Source organism: Myotis daubentonii, chromosome 1 (assembly GCF_963259705.1).
Source record: "Myotis daubentonii chromosome 1, mMyoDau2.1, whole genome shotgun sequence".
NCBI lineage: Eukaryota > Metazoa > Chordata > Mammalia > Chiroptera > Vespertilionidae > Myotis > Myotis daubentonii.
The window spans coordinates 71720071-71739380 of NC_081840.1; the positions used below are offsets into that span (position 1 = coordinate 71720071).

The window sequence follows — 19310 nt, forward strand, 5'->3', positions numbered from 1 at the left end:
TCCCTTTCTCTCTGTAAAAAATCAATAAAATATATTTAAAAAAAAAAAAAAAAAAAAAAAAAGAGGAGAGGATAAAGAATGACTTCCCAAACAGAGAGCATTCTGTGTGGAGCAAGGGCTATGAATGAGTGTAACATACTTTTCTAAGTTTGGTGATTAGATGATATGTATGAGTAAGTAATGGCAGAAGTAAGACTGAGAAGGTAATTTGGACCAGGTTGTGAAGAGCCTTGCTGAAGACTGGTGATCTCATTCTATCGGTAATGGAGAGTCACTGAAGATTTGAAGTGAGAAGCAAAATGGATAGATTTGTATTTTGTAGTTAGCATAGTGGTAGCATAGGGAAAGGAAGTATGGAGACTAGGTCTTTTGAATATTTTGAGAGTAATATATCTCAAAAGAGAAAGTAGTGAAACTAAATACAGAGAAATCAAGTCTGGATGAATTGATGATAGTGGTTATCAGCATATAATTAATAATCAAAATCATGTGTGTAAATATGTTTACCCAGGGGATGAGGTGTATGAGGTGTTGCATAGTGGGAAAGAACTTGGGCTCTGGTACCTGGTTTTCCACTTACTAGCTATGTGACTTTAGGCAAGTTATTTTACCTCTCTGTACCTCAGTTTCTTCTTCCATAACACAGATAAAAACTGCCTACCTTAACAGAGTTTCTGTGAGGATTGAATGGGTTAATGTAGTGTTAATTATTATTATTGTTATGCTATTATTTAGAGTTAAGAGTAGGTTGTTGTTTTTTCCCATGAAGTGTTTTGATAACAACTAAGAAATAGCTAATCAATAGAAAAAAAGAGTTTTGTGAAATGAGAGAGATTGGGATGTATTTATAAATTTAAAAAACGTAGCCAATAGAAAGGAAGTTATTGAAGGTACAAGTGATTGAATAAGATTCAGGAAGATATCAAAGTGATGGTGTGAAGAGCACAGGTTGCTGGGTTAGCTCTGGACAGAAAAATCCTATATAATAAAGAGGTAATATGCAAATTAACCCTCACACCCTCACAAAGATGGCTGCCTATGACCAGGCCGGTAGGGAGATTAGTGAGGGACGACCAGTGACTGAACAAGCAGGCTGCATGGGGCGACCAGGCTGGTGAGGGGGCCGTGAGAGGTGACCAGGCCAGCAGGGGGGGCAGTTGGGGGCGACCAGGCCAGCAGAGGGGTGCAGTAAGAGGTGATCAGGCCAGCAGTGGGGGGCAGTTAGGGGCAACCAGGTTGGCGTGGGGAGGGTGTGCAGTAGGGGTTGACCAGGTCAGCAGTGGGGGGCAGTTAGGGGTGACCAGGCCGGCGGCAGGGGGGAGAGTAAGGGGTGACCAGGCTGGTGGGGGGGGGTAGTTAGGAGCAACCAGGCTGCAGGGAGGGGGCAGTTGGGGGTGACCATGCCAGCAGCGGGGTTTAGTTAGGGGTGACCAGGCTGGTGGGGGGGCAGTTACGGGCGACCAGTCAGGCAGGCAGGTGAGTGATTAGGAGCCAGCGGTCCAGGATTGTGAGAGGGATGCCGGGGATCGGGCCTAAACTGGCAGTCGGACATCCCCTGGGGAGTCCTGGATTGGAAAGGGTACAGACTGGGCTGAAGGACATCCCGCGCCCCCGTGCACAAATTTCATGCACCGGGCCTCTAGTTGGGATATATTTAGAAATGAGACAGCTGCTATTTTTCTATGAAGTCTTAGAGACAAGACCGTCTACCTCAAATGGGTGGAGAAGATGGAACTAATTAAAGGATTTGAGGACAATTTTAAATATTTGGAATGGTTTATTAGAATAAAGGAAAGGGGGACTGAGGATTGCTGAGCTGCCCAGAGCCCATGTGTGGTTGGAAATCAGAAATTTGAAAAGAAGATAGTTTTTAAAATTTAACTGCAATTAAATTGAAAAGAAGATTAGGGGTGTTCAGTAGTAAGATCACTGTTTTGAAAGTAACTTACTTACATCAAAGGTAAGTAGTAAATATGTTTTATTATGGAATATATAAACAAAGTATTCCAAAAATTGTTGCAGACAACAGTTGCTAAATAAAATTTCTGTGAGAATAACCTTTCATACTTCAGAGGAGAAAATACAACATTAATATGAATTTAAATGAATACAGCTGCTCAAAGTCTACCTTTCTGGGCAACAAACAAAATATAATGAAGTCACTTTATGAATGGTCACTTAACTATATCACTGATGAAAGAATAACATGCCAAAAGCATAAGATCAAACAAATAGCACTCCTACTCTACAATCAGTAATGACGCCAACTAGAAATAGATGCCTACATGCCTACTTAAATAAATTAAAAACAAAATGAGATATTCACAGGTAAGTTTAACAAATGTCTGCATAACAACATATTGTTACATTTTTTTCTTTTTACGTAATTTACTTTAGGAGTTATTTCAATTAGCTTTTTAAATTTTCAAATATTCCTTTTAAAATGTTTATCCTATATTTAATTTTTAAAACAGTGTTTTTGTTTTTTTTAGAATTGATAATACTTTTAAAATACTATCACTTAGTTTACATCAATTTATATTACAAAGGATTAATAAATACCCCAATGTCACCTACTTACTTTTCTTTAACTGTTGAGAAATAGAATGCTTGTAATTTTGGATTCATCAATAGCAAACTAAACTCTGAATGGGAGATTATTTGTTGGTAGGGCAACAGAGGTTGAAAATAATAATGTAGAGGTTCTGTTGGTATTTGTTTTATTTTCTACCCAGAGTCTCATTTACCAGTTTATACTCCTACCAGCAATGTGTCCATGAGAGTTCCAGTTGCTCTACATTCTTATCAGCTCTTGGCATTGATAGTTTGCGTGTTTGTTTTTAACTATTTAAACTTGTTATGGAGCTCTGCCTTGTTAACTTGTGAATATGGATTTGGTTATAAAAAAACTTAGGAGTACTCTCTGTAGTGCAAGGAAACTTGATATATGAGAAAAGAACACTTTTTAGAGAACAGAGTTGATTCCAACTATATCTTGATGTCAGTGATGGTTTCCAAAATGTGTAAATAGTTGGAAATTTATTCTTGAACAACAGCAAAAATTAAAATTTTAGTATTAAGGAAAACTCACCAATATCAATTTCTTGTTTTCATGATATTATTTTATAGTTTGATTTTCTTATGTCTCTTTAATTTCATTTATTTAACAAATATTCATTGAGAACTTACTGTGTGACAGGCCCTATGCTCTCTGCTGGGAGTATAATGGTGAGCATCTGCTTAGAGTCTAGTAATTAATGTCTATGTTAATTACTAATTAATTACATAATTAGTTATTAGTGTCTACAGACATTAATCAAATAAACCATCTAAAACAAAACTGCAGCTATGACAGATACTACAGAGACAAGTACAGGAGGCCATGAGAAGGAATTTAATGTGTCAAAGATTAGGAAAGGCTCCTTGAAGCTTAAGTAAGGGTTTCTCCATTCAAGCAGTATCTGAATAAGTGCTAGAAAGGAAGAGTGTTGCCATCCCAGAGTCAGGCATGGGCAAAGGACCCTAGCAGGCAGGAGAGCAGCCTGGTGAATAGTATTAGTCAGAGAGAAAGCCAGTGTGGATACAGTGCCCAGAATGAGTTAAGAGTGAATGTGAAGAGGCTGGAGAAGTAGGTAGATTTGAGCAGCAGTTACATAGGTTGTTTTATTTGTAAGCATTCATCAAGCTATCCCATTTGATACACATTTTTAAATGTATATTACACTTCAATTAAAAAAATTTACTTAAAGAATATTTGTATGCACATCAATGAATAGTTTAAGGCTGCAAACTTTTATACAAAAGAGCACTTTAGTAACCCCCTTATATCTACTCCCAGTCACAACTGTCCCTTTGTCAAAGGCAAATACTATCCTGGCTTCAATCACCATATATTATTGTTTTCTGTTTTAAATATCATATAACTGGAATCATAATATTTATGAGGTTATGTCTGGCTTCTTTTGATCCACTTTATGTCTATGAAATTCTGTGTTTGCCATAACAGTAATTTGTGTACTTTTATTGAAGCACTAGAGGCCCAATTCACAACATTCATGCACTGGTTGTAGGGGGAGTCCCTCAGCCAGGCCTGTGCCCTCTCGCAGTCCAGGACCCCTCGGGGAATGTCTGCCAGCTTAGGCCTGCTCCCCGTGGACATCCCCAGAAGGGTCCGTAGTGCTGCTGTGGAGGTGGGAGAGGCTCCCGCCATTGCCACTGCACTCGCTAGCCCTGAGCCCAGCTTCTGGCTGAGCGGCACTCCCCCTGTGGTAGCGTACTGACTACCAGGGGGCAGCTCCTGCGTTGTGCGTCTGCCCCCTTGTGGTCAGTGCATGTCATAGCGACTGGTCATTCTTCCATTCAGTCGATTAACATATTAGGGATTTATTATATAAGACAGTATCCTAGTACATGAATATGCCTTATTTTATTTATTCATTCTACTGTTTGGGTTATTTTCAGTTGAGGCTTTACAGAAAGTGCTGCTATGAATACTTTTGTATATATCTTTTGGAGTACATATGTACCCATTTCTGTTAGAATATGTATAGGAGTCAAATTGCTAGGTTATAGGGCATGCATATGTTCAGCTTTATTAGGTTTTTCAAAATGGTTTTACCAATTTACACCCCCACCAGCAAAGTATGAGAGTTCCAGCTGCTCTACATTCTTGTCAGCATTGGCATTGACAAATAAGTGTTAGTCATTCTGGCAGTATACAGTGTTCTGCATTATGGTTTTAAATTGCATTTCTGTACTGAAATTGAACTTTTTTCATGTGTTGTTTTTTTTTGGCCATTTTGACATTTTTTTTTGAGCGGGGGGGTTGGCCATAGTGCCTAGTCAAGTTTTTTTGTCCATTTTAATATTTGATTCTCATATTGATTTAGGAGTTCTTTATATTTTTGATTCAATTCCTTTGTGAGATAGATGTATTACAGAAACCTTTTATTCTGTGGTAGAACAGTATCTTCTACTCTTTTGATTAAAAATAATTAGAATGACCAATATTTTCTTTTAATGAGATAAGACATTTTTATACCTTGTTTAAGGAATCTTCCTCCATCCCAGAGTCATGAAGATATACTCCTATTGTGTTCTTTAGAAGCTATTGTTTACTTTTTAAATTATTGTGGCTTTATAATAAGTTTTGCTATCTGGTAGTGTAATTTCTCCATGGCTGTTTTCAGCTATTTTAGAATCAAGTTGCCAGTTCCAACAAAAATAATCTGTTGGAATTTTTATTGGGATTACCTGAAGCTATAGATTAATTTGAGGAAAATTCATGTCATTTCAATATTAAGTCTTTAATCCATTACTGCAGTGCACCCCTCCATTTTTTTTGGTCTTCTTTAATTCCTCTCATTAATGTTTTGAAGTTTTCTGTGTACATGTCATGCAGATATTTACTTAGACTTATATCTGGGTGTTTTGTGATGCTAGTGCCAATATATGTGAAAATCATGTACAGGGGTGGGGATAGGGGTGTCAATCAGCCCAGCCTGCACCCTCTCCAACTGCTTGCCTGCCTGATCACCCCCTAACCATTCCCCTGCCAGCCTGATTGACACCTAACTGCCCTCCCCTGCCAGCCTGGTCCCCCCTAACTGTCCTCCCCTGTAGGCCTGGTTGCCCCAACTGCCCTCCCATGCTGGCCCGGTCACCCCTAACTGTCCTCCCTTGCCAGCCTGGTTGCCCCTAACTGCCTCCCCTGCCGGCCTGGTTGCCCCCAACTGCCCTCCCCTGCAGGCCTGGTCCCTCCCAACTGCCTTCCCCTGCTGACCTGATCACACACAACTGCCCTCCCCTGCCAGCCATCTTGTGTCCACATGGGGGCGGCCATCTTTACCACATGGGGTAGGCCATGTTGTGTGTTGGAGTGATGGTCAATTTGCATATTACCGCTTTATTATATAGGATTTTGCTAGAACTGCCATTACAAAGTACCACAGAAGGGATGGCTTAAACAACAAAATTATATACTGAGTGGCCAGATTATTATGACCACCTGACATTTGTAAACAAATTAGCTATAATTTCGTGCTGAAGTTGCTAGGGGGCCAGACCATTATAAATAGGGAAGCAGGTGGTTTACCATGACAGTAGAAGTGATTTTTTTCTGAAGATATGGGTAAACAATGTGATTTAACAGCCTTTGAATGTGGGATATATATATACTGAGTGGCCAGATTATTATGACCACCCCATCAGTACTTCGTTGGGCCACCTTTTGCCCTCAGTACTACAGCGATTCTTCTTGGCATTGACTCCACAAGATGTTGAAAGGTGACGCGAGGAATCTGACACCATGCCTGATGAATAGCACTGTCCAGTTCTGCCGGGGTCCTGCCCCAGCGGGTCCAGGGGTCCCCAAAGGTGTGGACGGAGTCGGCGAAGAAGGAAGGACACGGAGACAGTGTTCAGTTGATCAGCAGCCTAGCCAGGATCTCCAGCCAGGATCTCCAGCCAAGTTCTGGTCTGGATCTCCAGAGAGGTTCTGCTCCAGATCTCCAGCGAGGTTCTGTAGCCATGTTTCCTCGATAGGTTCTCCAGCCAGGTTCTGTCTGAGATCTCCAGCCAGGTTCGGTCACCAGGTTCTAGTCAGGTTCTCTTGCCATATTTCTGTAGTCAGGTTCAGTCCAGGATCTTTTGCCATGTTCTCTCGCTAGGCTCCATCTCCAGGCTCTGAGGCCAGCCTCTGTCCAGGATCCCCTGCCATGCTCTCTCCAGTGAAGTTCTTCTGTATCTAGAGAACGTTCTGTGTAGGTTCTGTGCCTAGGCTCTGTCTCTCTTGGTCCTGTCTTCCAAGCCCTGTGTCCTTAGTTCTGTGTTCTGAGTTCTGAGTGTTTCTGTCTTGTTACAACTGTATTTATACCAGTTGATTCAATCCTATCAATCTCTATTACAAAGGTTAGGGCGTTTCTTATCTCCATTCCAGGGAGAAAAGATTATGTAGTTTAAGCATGATTGTTCGTAGTTAAAGGGATTAATTACCCGCCTGGCACTTAGTTGAGGGGTTTTATTCCCTCCCTAACTTCAGGGGAAAATCCCTACCTGGGGATTCAACCTTTCTCGGAGAGGTGACCTTGGTTAAAACACAGCCCCAAGAAGGTGAGCAAACATATTAAGAACCGTATGCCATATATGCCAGGTCCCTTGAAACAGCAAGGTTGGACCGGCTCCCGGCACAGTTCTGTGAGATTGATGGTTGTGGAACCAGCTGCCTGATGGCTCTTTGAACTTCGTCCCACAAATGCTCAATTGGATTGAGATCTGGTGATTGTGGGGGCCACCTAAGCAGGGTAAAGTCTCCCTCATGTTCTTGAAACCACTCCTGCACAATACGAGCACCGTGGCATAGCGCATTGTCTTGTTGGAAGAAGCCATCTCCACTGGGATACACCATCAACATGATAGGATGAACTTGATCAGCAACGATACTTAGGTATGTTGTACTATTCACACGTTGTTCCACACAAATTAACGGGCCCAAATCATGCCAGGAAAACATGCCCCAAACCATAACACTGCCCCCACCAGCTTGAAGGTTTGCGCTCATGCATGTGGGGTGCATGCTTTCATGCTGTTTCCGCCAAATTCTCACTCTGCCATCTGCATGATGTAACTGGAAACGTGATTCATTTGACCACATGACTTTTTTCCATTGCTCGACTGTCCAATCCTTGTGTTCCTATGTGAGTTGGAGATGTTTTATCTTGGTAATTGCAGACAGCAAAGGTGTTTGAACAGGCCTTTGGCCTCCATATCCCATACGATGCAGCATACAGCTAATTTGCCTACAAACGTCAGGTGGTCAGAATAATCTGGCCACTCAGTGTATTTCCTCACAGTTCTGGAGGCTAGAAGTCCAAGATCAAGGTGTCAGTAGAGTTGGTTTCATTCTGAGGCCTCTCTCCTAGGCAGATTGATGACCCTCTTCAACCTGTGTATTTACAAGGTCTTCCTTCTGTTGTCTGTAGGTATGCCTGTGTTCTAATCTCCTCTTCTTATAAAGACATCATTCATGTTGGATTAGGGCTCACCCATATTGGGTTAGATTTAGTTTTACTCTCATTACCTCTTTAAAGACCCTATTTCCAAATACAGTCACATTATAAGGTACTGGGGGTTAAGATTTCACTGTAAGAATTTTGGGGAGAGACAATTCAGCCTACAGCAATGCTATCAAATTATTTATTGCTGCAATATAGAAATGCAGTTTTAATTTTGAGTATTGACCTTATATATAGTGACCTTGCTAAATTAATTTATTCTAACGGTGTTTCTGTTAATCATCTTGGATTTTCTACATACAACATTTTACTTAACAGTCAAATACAGCATTTAATATTTGTTAAGTAAATATTTGCTCTGGGCTCTTTGTTGATGTTTTATCAGATTACCTCTTTCTATTGCTCATGTGTTAAAATGTTTTTTAAAATCATGAACTAACTGTGAAGCTCACAGACTATTTGAATGTTAATTGCTGCTATAATGGAGGAAAGTTGATAGGATTTACTAATGGATAATTTTGGTATGGAGAATAGTGGAAGAAAGGAATTTTTTTTGTTCATTGGAAATTGGAGCTTTGTGGTGTCTCCTAGTTTCTGTGAAATTTAAAAGAAATGTTTTGGAGGACTATAGGAAAATTAGATTGAAATATGGGTTTCATTGAAAAAGTTAAAAACTCAGCTACTTAGTATTTCTAAAACTCCAGATATTTGTACTCCTCAGCACTTAACTATTTTATTTTTTTAAATATATTTTTATTGATTTTTTACAGAGAGGAAGGGAGAGGGATAGACAGTTAGAAACATCGATGGGAGAGAAACATCCATCAGCTGCCTCTTGCACATCTCCTATTGGGGATGTGCCTACAGCCAAGGTAAATACCCTTGACCAGAATTGAACCTGGGACCTTCCAGTATGCAGGCCGACTCTCTATCCACTGAGCCAAACCAGTTGGGCAGCACTTAACTTTTAACACAGTTTTTATTTCTTTAGTTTTTGCCAAATAGGTATCCAGTGTTGTTAATCAATTTATTTTCAGTTGATAATAGAAATAACTACTGTGGTTCCGTTGCTGTGGTATTTTGCAGTTTGGTTCTTCAAAATAATGAATATATGCAAACATTAAACTGCATTGCACAAATTGTTATCATTTGGAGCTATTCAGAAATCATTAAATAGTACATCACAGACTTCACTTTGGGTCATTGAGATGACAAAGAATAGTGATAATGATAGTACTAATAATAGCAGTAACAGTAATAATAACTAAAGGTAATATTTTTTGAGCAATTAAAAAAATTTTGAATAGCCAGTGTTCTAAAGGATTTACATGTATTAACACAGTTATTACAACAACTCTCACAATACTATTTTATTCTTTTTTTACAAATAAGGAGGCTCAGGTGTAGAAAGATAAGTAGCTTGTTTCGTACAGGCCTCACACAGCTAATGGTGGAATTGTGATTTGAACCCAGTCAGTTGGCTCTGAGCTTTCTCTGGAAACCTATGTTATGTTATGCTAGCATAGAAACCTTTAATGTTAATAGAATCTAAAAGTTGATGTATAATAGTACATTTTAATCACAGACTCAAAAATACAGCAAGGGAAACAAAAATGTTATTAAAATACTCCCATTTGAAATACAAGAGTTCTCTACATTATCACATCACTATTTGCCCCTGTACATGTGATAAGTACATAGTTCCTCTTCCTCCTGTTACTCCTAAACCACTCAATCTAACACTTGTCCCAACACTCCCCTTCCTACCAACCCACTTCACATGCTCTTGATAGCAAAAAAACTGTCCTGAAGTGAAATTAGATAGAATGAAGAGTTATGGTCCTTAGTTTCCATATGAATAAATCAGAGTTGAATTATTTAATCTCTAAAATTCTGGAATTGCTAAACCTAACCCTCAAGATTCTTAAAAATGCCTGTAATGACCCTCAGGTTTACCCATGTGGGTCTATACTTGTAAAGTTCTGTCTTGTGTCTTGTTTTCATGTACTGGTTATAAGCCCTGACTCTGGAGCCAACCTGTCCTGGTGCCATAGGACATTAGTAGTTGTATGTTCTTGAGCAAGTGACTTAATTCCTCTGTACTTCAGTTTTGATATTTATAAAATCAAAATTAAAAAAAAACCAAACACATACCTTATGAAGTTTTAGTGAAGATTAAATAAAATAACACAAAATTCTTAGCAGAGAGTATGCACTTAAATTTAGCAAGTCAGTGATTGTTAGCAATGTTCTCAAACTTGAAATCTCAATCACTGGTGGCCAGTGGAAATAATCTTTTGTGAAAGTAAAATGTTGTCCAATTTTAGGAAATGTTATTTATATAGATTACTATTACTAATAAAAAGGCAGGGAAATAATTTTCATTTGTTAGCTGTCAAGCTGTCTGAATAAAAAAACTTGAATAACATGATAGGTGAATTATCTTGCTTCATTTACTTCATGTTTGATGTTGACCGTGACAGGTAAGATGACTAATTTCAGTAACAGTCTACTTTGTAGAGAAATTTTCTTTATCTACAAATGCAGTTACTTCACTTTTGGCCAAGCCAGGTAATCAGTTAACCTTACGGTGTTCTTTTTCACTCTGTGCCAGACAATAGGTAGATACCCATTAATTTTCTCTTCTGTGGTATTGTACAGCTTTTTATCTGTCTCCATTCTTCCATTCTTTAAATATATATGTATTAGAGGCCCAGTGCATGAAAATTCACGTACTGGAGGGGGGGGTCCCTCAGCCTGGCCTGCCCCCTTTCACAGTCTGGGAGCCCTCAGGGGTGGGAGGCGATCATGGGAAGGTGACGCCCCCATCACACCTCTGCTGCTGCCACTGCCAGTAGCGCAAGCCTCAGCCTGCCCTGGTTACCTGAGCCTCGGGCGGCCCTGCGCGGCTGGGGGGATGAAGGGACTGGGGTACTCCGGAGGCAGGAGCGCAGAGCGGCAGGGCCCACCAGGGGGCTGGCCCGGCCCTGCCGCACACCTGCTAGCCCCGGTAGGGCTGAGGGGACCAGGCGCCACCACCTTGTGGCTGTGGGCGCTGCCATCTTTGAGGGCATGGCAGTCAATCAGCATATTCCCTCCTTATTGGTTGTGGGTGCCGCCATCTTTGCGACGGCATGAGGGTAAATTAGCATATTCGCTCTATATTAGATAGGATCATAAAATTCCCAAAGCAAACTGAAATGGCACAGTGTGTTTAGCAATGTGGATTTTGTCAGACATCACATTCTTCCAGATATATTTTTTCAAATGGGAAGATGGCTCAACATTTTATATTATTATTTTAGATGAAATGTTGTGCAATATGTTGTTGACATTGTACTGAAGTAAATACTGTATGCTCAAGTCTCTCAGGGACCCTCATGAAAATGAGATGCATGTCCCAGGAGGCTATCTCAGAAAAGACAAATTCTAAATAAAGTAGCACGAATGAAGAGGCACACAAGAATTTATTATGAGAAAATATTACTTTGTATAATACTGGACCTAAAGAAAATGAGGATGTGGCTCTATGTGGTTTCACACACACACAATAATTAATATTTTTCCTTTTTGGTTTTTATATTTAACATTTTATTATGTAGACAAAAACGATTTTATTCTATGTACTCTGTTGTATACTTTAGGATTTTTCTTTATCACATATGAAGATATTTTTAAATATTTGCTCTTGAGTAGATATTTTTGCTGACTTTTCAGAGAAATGCAAACATTAGAATGATAAAAGTCCTTTTCAGTAAGAGTTTAGAGAATAAGTTTTGGTTTTAATTCTAGTTAATATTTATTAATATGCGCAACGTCCTTTTTATTTTTATTTTATTTTTTTTTAAATATATTTTATTGATTTTTTACAGAAAGGAAGGGAGAGAGATAGAGAGTTAGAAACATCGATGATGAGAGAAACATCAATCAGCTGCCTCCTGCACATCTCCCACTGGGGATGTGCCCGCAACCCAGGTACATGCCCTTGACCGGACTCGAACCTGGGACCCTTCAGTCCGCAGGCCGACGCTCTATCCACTGAGCCAAACCGGTTTTGGCGCAACATTCTTTTTATGTAATGTATTAGGTCCCTGGTTATAAGAGACAGAAACCAAGTTAAGCTCGCTCAAGATAGAAAAATCATTTTTAAGGACAGAGAAGTTGGGGTGCTTCACTGGGCTGGACAAACTTCAGCATCATCAGAAAGCAGGTCTAATTAAGCAAGTTTATCTATATATATAAAAGGCTAAATTGACTCATGCATGCGAAAAATATATAAGCTCTTGCCAGTTGCACGTGTGTGTTTCAATCTGTCATTGTCTATCGTGATTTTGGTTGACACTTCTATTATCGAGAAAGGGCAAATAGCGATATTAAAATATTTCTTCTAATAATTTCCTTTCCATGTGCATGAATTCGTGCACCAGGCCACTAGTAATCTTATAAAAAATAGCTGTAGTTACCACGTTTTTGGTGGGTGGGCATTTTTCAGAAAAGATACGCTGGACAGATAACTAAGTGTGTGTTTACTACATTCAGTGACTGAAATTACAAGCTTCTAGGTGATTTTATAGCTTGCTATGCACAAAGTTGCAGTATCAATTTTGTACATTTAGGGAATTTAGTAAAATCCAAGTCTCATTATTTCTGAATTACAGGGTTAGTGTAAACCTCAACCAGGTTTCTTAATTCCATTTTTCTGATTATAATTTTCTTTCACATTATTTTTTCTTTTCCTTTATTTTTAAATTTTCTTTTCTTTTTTGTTTTCTCTTTTTCCCCCTAATCTCCTTTATTCTCTTTTATAGCCCTGTAGAGTTTTTATTTTACATAATGTCCAATTTATTCCTTCTTTTTTCTTTTCAAATGGATTTTTAGTTACTTAAGCAAGCAGTTTATGCTCTCCTAAGCTCCAGAACCATTTGGAGAACAGTGCTAAATGGGAAGGTTTCTGGATTACGAAGCAGGAGTCTGGGAGTAAGTTTTGAATTCACTGCCTACTCATCATTTCACTATATCTACATATAGCAATACTACAGTAAACTGTTAAGTTTATCATAGCCTCATGGTGAGAAGGATTAAGTAAGATAATGTATATGAAATTACTTCATAAATTCAGAAGTATTCTATTCAAGCAAGTTATTAGTTTGACATTTGGCATTATTATTATTAGACATTTGACTTTGACACGGAGAATGAAGCATGGGAAAAGGAAGCCTTGCCTTGTCAACTGATCAGACTGATGAAGGCATATGATTTGGTGGAAGAGCAAAAAGTACTTAAAAGAGCTGGCCATATTTATATCTATAAATGAAAAATTAGATTGGCTGTGAAAGATTGCTTATATCTGAAGATAATCCATGATGTTTTGAACAGAGAGTGAACCACAAAATAAACTTGTGTTTGTAATGACCTGATCTTATAATTGGGTTGACAAAGGAGATTAGGACCATTTAGTTATTTTAACATAATAACATATCCTGACACAGTAATTATGTAGTAATGATTTAAATATTAATAAGATAACAAATGACACAAATAACCTCAATCCTTGTTACCAAGAATTCGTAATTCTAAACTTTTTATATCATGTGCCATCCTTTCCTATACCCCCTCTGTTCCACTACCCATTGAAATTTTGACTCTACTACTTACTAGTTATGTGACCTTGGAAAAGTTATTTAACCCCTCTGTACCTCAGTTTTCTCATCTTTAAAATTGGAATAATATTAAACACCTACCTGAGGGGATTGTTGTGAAAATTAAATTATATTAATATATGTTAAGTCTTTAGAACAGACTCTTGTATATGGTAAGTGGTCAATAAATTTTAACATCATTTCGTTGTTTTTCATTTAATGACATTTTTTATTATTTTGTTACTTTGTAGAAACTTAGGAAATTTTGTTAAATGTAAGAAATGCTTCCATTTATATCTGCAAATAGTATTTTCTCTTTTTGAATTTTTATTATGAATAATTTTAAATATATATAAAAGTAGAAGGAATAGTGTAAATTAAGTACCCACTCCTTATTGTATTTAGCAATCTCTAAGATGGCCTCCAAATATCTCTGCTTCCTAGAGTTCATGGCCTTTTATAATCTTCTCTCTTGTTTATGGGCTGGACCTCCTGACTTCTAACTAACAGAATACAGCAAAAGTGATGGGCTGTCATTACAAGATTAGGTTACAAAGTGACTGTTTTTTATCTAGTGTGCTTTCTTTTCTTCTATCTTGCTCAACTACCATGGTGTTAGTCAGCTGCCATGTTGTGAGCTGCCCCATGAGGCCCATGTGGCAAAGAACTGAGGAAGGCCTCTGGCTAACAGAGGGTGGGCAGCTGACACCGTCAGTCCAACAGTCCACAAGGAACTCAATTCCTCCAACAACCTAAATGATCTTGCCTCAGTTGGGCCATCAGATGAAATCACAATTTCATGAGAAACCTTATACCAGAGGTGTTAGGCTAAGCTGCACTTGGATTCCTAAAGCACAAAATCTGTGAAATAATTTTTGTTTTTTGTTTTAAGCCAATATGTTTTGGGGTAATAAGTTTTAAGCCAGTAAGTTTTTCTTATACAGCAATACATAATTCAATCATCTTTGAAAACTCACAGTATTGCCCAACTTGTTTCATCTATATCTTCCTACCCCTTATTTCTTGTTGATTGTTGGTTTTTTAGTAGCTTTATTGAGGCATAATTTGCAACATGCTATAAAATTCATCCATTGCTAGTGTTAATTCACTGACTTCAGTATATTTACAAAGTGGTGCAATTGTAGCTGCAATCCAGCTTTAGAAAATTTCAACCAGAACTAGTTTCCCTATACCATTTGCAATCATTCCTTGCGCCCAAACCACAACCCCACGCCACCATTTTCTGTCTCTATGCATTTGCCTCTTCTGAACTTTTCTTATAAATGAAATCACCTAATAGGTAATCTTCTATATCTGGTTTCTTTCACCTATGTTTTTTTGGTTTATCAATTTTGTACATATAGCAATAATTCATTCCTTTTTGTTGCTAATAGTATTGCATTATATAGATACATCACATTTTGCTTATTTATTCACCAATCAATATAAAATTGATGTTTCCTAGTACCAGTATATATATTTATAATGTTGGTAACATATATAATGTTATTTACTAGATATAATTTGCTATGAACATTCACATATAAGTGTGTGTATGTATGGTTTTATTTCTCATGCATAAACACCAGGAATGAACTTATTGGGTCATGTAATAAATTTATACTTAACTTGATAAGAAACTGCCAACTGTTTTCAAACATGACCACACCATTTTAAATTCCCACCTGCAATGAATGAGGATTTTGTTTTCTCCACATTCTTGCCACCACTTGTGATGCCTATCTTTTTTGTTGTAGACATGCTAGTGAGTGTGTATTGGAATCTCGTTGTGTCTTAATTTGCATTTCCCTAATGACTAAAGATGCTGATAATCTTTTTATATGCTTATTTCCCATTTATATGTTTTATTTGGTAGAGTATTCATTTAAATCTTTTGCTCACTTTTTGTTTGCATTCTTATTCAGTTGTAAGAGTTCTTTATATATTGTGTATACAGTATGTCTTTTATCAGACATATGATTAGCAAATTTTTCTCTCAGTACATGGCTCATCTTTTCGTCTTCTTAATGCAGTTTTTTGACGTGTGAAATTTTTAAGTATAAAGAAGTCTAATTTGTAAGTTTTTTTTCTATTATGAATTATGCTTCTGGTGTTATTTTTAAGCTAAGACCATTCATATTTTCTCATTTGGTTTTTTTAAAGTGTTTCATAGTCTTGCTCATACCTTTAAGTTTGTGATATATTTGTGTGTGTGTGTGTGTGTGTGTGTGTGTGTGTGTGTGTGTGTGGTGTGAGGTAAGGATCCAAATTAATAATTTTGCATATGGATATCCAGTTGTCTCTGTATTCTTTGTTGAAAAACAATCCTTTCCCCCATTGAATTGCCTTGGAAAGTTTGTCAAAAGTCAATTGACTATAAATATAAAAGTTTATTTCTAGACTCTCAATTCTGTTTCACTGACCTGTACTTGTTATTCCAGTACTATTATCTCGATTATTTTGGTTTTATAGTACATTTAGAATGTTTCATAATCAGATAATGCTTTCTCTTGTGTCTGTCTGCACAGCCTTACCATAAGCCAGGAATGTATAGCTAGCTTGGGCCCTCTCTGGTGTCTACTGCATGTATGTGTGCAGAGCTTATCAATTAGTTCTATGCTGTCTCATTTTGGGGTCTCCTTGTTAAATATCTGGTTAGTCTGAAACTCCATTGTTTAACCCAGCTAGGACTGTAGCCTCAGGCTATCTAAGGCACTGGTCTTCTCACTTAATTTGCCAGGGAGATCACAGTTGTTACTGACAATGCTGCTGGGTGTGGGGGATTTCCTATGTCCCACTCCAAATCTAGTCAGCTTCCTCTGTCAATAAAACTGCCATTTTTCACAGCTTGCCCTGCCTTGGTATGGGAGCAGCCCCCGGCAAGAATGGCAGACTCTCGAAGTTCAGTAGTTTTTCATATATAACCACTTCTTAATTGGATGTATACCTTTGTTCAATTTTCAGACCTATAAGATAGTTGTTTTTTTACAGTTTGTCCTGGGTTTATCATTGCTTTGGTGGGGGGATATTTGTTAATAATCTACCATACTGGAAGTCCTGCCTTACTTTCTCTTTTTAACCTTTTGTGGACAACAGTGTGGTGATGAGGGAGGGAGGGAGGGAAGAGAGGTGGAAGAGGGCCTAGAAGGGATAAATGGTGATGGAAAAAATAAAATAGATTTTCCCTTTAAAAAAAAGTTTAAACAAAATAAGGTAAAGTAGTATAATGACTCCCTGTACTTGTTAAACAGCTTCAGGGACAATTAAGCCATATCCCATCTTGTTTCATTTAATACTAAACATTGTATATTATTTATAAGTATTTCACTATCTTTAAGCGATACAGTTTCTTTTTAAATATAATGGCACTACAATAAACACACATTAAAACAATTCACAATTTTAGCCACTCAGTCTCAAAATTTCTAGTTGTTCTTTAAATGCCTCACATTTTTTGTTTATTTTGTTTTTACAGTTGTTTTGTTTAAATCAGGATAAAAATAAGTTTTATGTATTGTAGTTGGTTGATATATCTTTTAAGTCTCTTGTCATCTATATGTTTTCTCTTTCTTTTTTTAACTTTGTTGAAAACTAGTTAAAATCTCCACAGTGTAGTGTACTGTTTCTTTGTTATCTGTTATTTCCTATAAATTGATAGTTGGATCTAAAATTGCCCTGTCCAAATGATAGCTATTAGCCACATGTCATTATGTAAATTTAAGTTTTAATTAATTAAAACTAAGTAAAATTTAAAGATTGCTCTCTCAGTCTCACTAGCCACATTTCTTTCTTTTTAAATTTATTGTGGTGACATTGGTTAATAAGGTTATATAGGTTTCACGTGTACATTTCTATGATACATGATCTGTATATTGCATTGTGTGCCAACCATCCAAAGTCAAATTATCTTCTGTTACTATATATTCGACATCCTTTACTTTTTACTATCCCCAACCCCCCTTCCCTCTGGTAACAATAATACTGTTGCCTGTGTCTATGAGTTTTTGTGTGTTTATTTTCTTGTTTGTTCATTTGTTGCTTTAAATTTTATATGCCACTTATTAGTGAAATCATATACTTCTTAACTTTTGCTGTCTGACTTATTTTGCTTAGCATGATACTCTCCAGGTTCATCTATGTTGTCCAAAATTGCCAATTTCATTTTTTCTTATGGGTGAGTAGTATTTCATTGTATATATGTCATTGTATATATGTACCACATCTTTATCCAGTCATCTATTGAAGGACATTTCAGTTGTTTCCATGTCTTGGCCACCATGAATAATGCTGCAATGAACGTAGGGATGCATATATCTTTGGGGATAAATGTTTTTGGATAGATGCCCAGAAGAGTGGTTGCTGGGTGATATGGTAACTCTATTCTTAATTTTTTGAGGAACCCCTATACTGTTTTCCAAAGTGGCTGTGCCAGTTTATGTTCCCACCAGCAGTGAATGACTTTTGAGGTGGTATCTCATTGTAATTTTGATTTTCATTTCCCTAATAGCTAGTGAAATTAAGTATCTTTATGTATCCATTTGTATGTTAGCCATTTGTATGTCTTCCTGGGAGAAGTGTTTGTTCAGATCCTCTGCCCAGTTTTTATTTATTTATTTATTTATTTATTTATTTATTTATTTATTTATTTATGTTAATCCTCACCCGTGGATATTTTTTCCATTGATTTTTAGAGAGAGTGGAAGGGCAGAGGGGAAAGAGAGAGAAACATGGATGTTAGAGAGACACATAGACTGGTTGCCTCCCACATGTGCCCTGACTGGGACTGGGGAATCGAACCTGCAACCCAGGTGTGTACCCTTGACCAGAAATCGAACCTGCAACCCTTCACTGTGCAGATCAACGCTCTAACCACTGAGCACGAGCACGCCGGCCACGGCAGCCTCTGCCTGTTTTTTAATTGGATTATTTGTTTGGTGTTGAGTTTATGAGTTCTTTTTATATTTTGGATATTAACCTCTTTTCAGAGCTATTTGCAAATATCTTCTCCCATTCAGTTGGTTGCTTTTTTTGGTTAGTGGTTTCTTTTGCTGTGCAGACGCTTTTTAATTTGATATAGTCACATTCGCTTATTTTTGCCTTTACTTCTCTTGTCTTTGGTGTAAAATCTCTGAAACCAAGGTCCATAAGTTAGTACCTATGTTTTCTTTTTGTAATTTATTGTTTCAGGTCTTACATTTAGGTATTTGATTCATTTTGAGTTAATTTTTCAGTAGCGACATGGGGCTAGTAATTACTATATTGAACAGTTCAGATTTCCATCATGCTAAAAGCTCTGTTGGAAAGTGCTACTCTAGAAGTTTTATCAAATTCAGGTTTGATTTTTTATTTTTAAGACTAACTCACAGATGGTTTTATGTTATTCCCTGAGGAGACATATAATGACTAATTATCTTTCTTTTTTGTGATGTTAGCAGCTATTAATGATTGTTACTTAAATTTATTATTTAGAAGGATATTACCAAATGATGACATTAATTATTCTCTCATTCCTGCTTCATTTATTAGCTGGAATATTCTAAAAAAAAAAAGACTTTTCATTACCTATTATTTTGTTACCGAGTGATATCTTTCACATAAGGAAAACAGGACAAATTCTTAATTCTTAACCTATTTGAAAATATTTTCTTAAAGATAATGC

At 37.4% G+C, this 19310-nt stretch overlaps 1 protein-coding gene across 1 annotated transcript in view; it reads left to right on the plus strand.

Annotated features, from left to right (window-relative positions):
• Window positions 1–19310, plus strand: part of DPH6 (diphthamine biosynthesis 6) — a 187314-nt gene that overhangs the window by 62263 nt on the left and 105741 nt on the right. The gene's annotated exons all lie outside the window — the stretch shown is intronic.